The following is a 2,108-nucleotide window of genomic DNA, read 5'->3' on the forward strand; positions in this document are numbered from 1 at the left end:
CTAAGCTTAAGAAGGACAACAACAACAAGAGAAAAATGGAAGAAGCTCATGTAACTCAAGAAGTGAAAGAAGACGACAAGAAGCAAAAGAAGGAAGATCCTCCTATGACTAAGTCAACCTCTTTGCTTAAAGTCTTCTTTCAAAGGGGGTAGAGGTCTCATTGGGGGTCCCATTTATGGGATTCAATAGAGGATGATATACAGGTGAGAGCAGATGAAGCAAGAAAGGCTACACCAATCGAGGAGAACTATCAAATAAAGCCGCGATGATAAAAGCATAATCAAGGTGAGGTATGTATGAATCAAAGTTTAAGTCATGTCATCATATATATTGATTGATTGGGTCATGGGAAAAGTTCTAGAATCACATCAAGAATAAAAGGATCTCTTTCGCCAACGACATGCTCGGAGGCATGTGCTACAGTGGAGTAAAGGTCAACATGAAGAAGTGCTCTCATAAGGAGTATAAGGTGGTTGACCAATCAATCCAATAAGAAGCAAATGAAGAACATCACGGTAACAAAGAATAACTATTTGACAATATTCCTCAACATCTCTCGAAAGAAGGCACAGAAACTCCGACAAAGGAAGAAAAAGATAAAGGACCCTTGACACCTACGAAGGCCTTGGAGATAGTAAGGTGCAGATAACTGTTTCCACTCTACAAATATGTCATGATGAACAGAAATATCACGAAGGGCCACTAAATCAAAGTACGGGAACAAGCGACTACAACTAAGTATCCATGTGATAAGTGTTATGGAGGATAGACAAGGTGACAAAGGAGTAGCTAGATGACAAAAAAGACCTGATATATATCAAGAAGGCCACTTTCCACGAAGGGAGAAATTACATGACAAACCAGGGGGAAAGTGATCGATGGCCGGTACCCTGCCAAGAAGAAGTTCAAACAAAGACTTCATGACATCGAAGGAAAGAAGGAGATCAAGCGGTTGAAGGACCCACGAAGAAGATGTTGTTGATGAATGGACAAGTCCCTAGCTAAGAGGGAGTTCTAACAAGTTCCCAACTACAAAGGAGCTTGGGCAAGTTCCTTGTCAGAGGAAACTTGGGCATGTCTTCCCCAATCAAGGGGAAGAGATAGACACAACATTCTTGTCTTCACTTGGAAAGAAATAACGGGAGGATTGGGCAATCATTTGGCATCTGATGCTCTTTGAGGATGTGTAGGGCACCCAAGTCAAGAGTAGGCAAGAGGAGCGATATTCTTTGAGGGATGGGAACCCAAGACAAGAATTGTCCTGGAAGGTCATACTCAGGGAACACCTGGGTGGGTATGTACCTTTAGAGACAATGACCAAGGTGTTAGTCAAGGCCTTGCTATGAACAATGTTGGCTAATATGATGCTATAACAGATGGGTTTCCAATCTGGTTTCTCTTATGTGAATTATTCAAGATTGAAAAATAGCCAAACACCTTGTAATGATTTATGAATACCTCCCTAGTTGAGAGGGGGTGTTGAAGAAAGTGTAATTGGGTTCGGTCTTCATAAATGTACTTTTGATATTTGTATTTATTCAAGAAAATAAATAAATAAATATATATATATATATATATATATATATATATATATATATATTATATTTGTCATTGAGTTTCTTGCTCATTGAAATAGGCCTAGCACATGTTAAAGTGTTATAACGAGTCAAAAGAAAATGTTGAAGATATTAAGGACATGTTACCCCAGGTATATTTATGTATTAGAGTCAAAGATATTCCTACCCTCGTGCCTTCATTTGGGTCGTGCGCCCGTTCAAACCCCAAATTTCCTTTGGGCGGGCCGGGTCATCTCGTGCCGTGCCATGTGTGGGGGTGCGCGGGCACACGTGGGTGTGCCGAAAATGCCAAGTCATGACCGCCCGTGTGCCTTCTTTGTTCGGGTCGTGCACCCATGGAAACCCCAAATTTCGTTTGGGCGATTCGGGTTGGCTCACCCTGGGCGGGTCTGGTTGTGCCGTGCCGTGTGTGGGTGCCCCGGCACATGTGGCCGTGCCAAAAATTCTAAGTCGTCACCGCCCATGTGTCTTCTGCACATTCATGCGGCCCGTTTGCCTGACGCTCCCTCGGGCCTTCATTCGGGTCGTGCA

Source organism: Pinus tabuliformis, chromosome Q, assembly GCF_031772625.1.
Source record: "Pinus tabuliformis cultivar Carrire ecotype Pingquan chromosome Q, CPIR1, whole genome shotgun sequence".
Lineage (NCBI taxonomy): Eukaryota > Viridiplantae > Streptophyta > Pinopsida > Pinales > Pinaceae > Pinus > Pinus tabuliformis.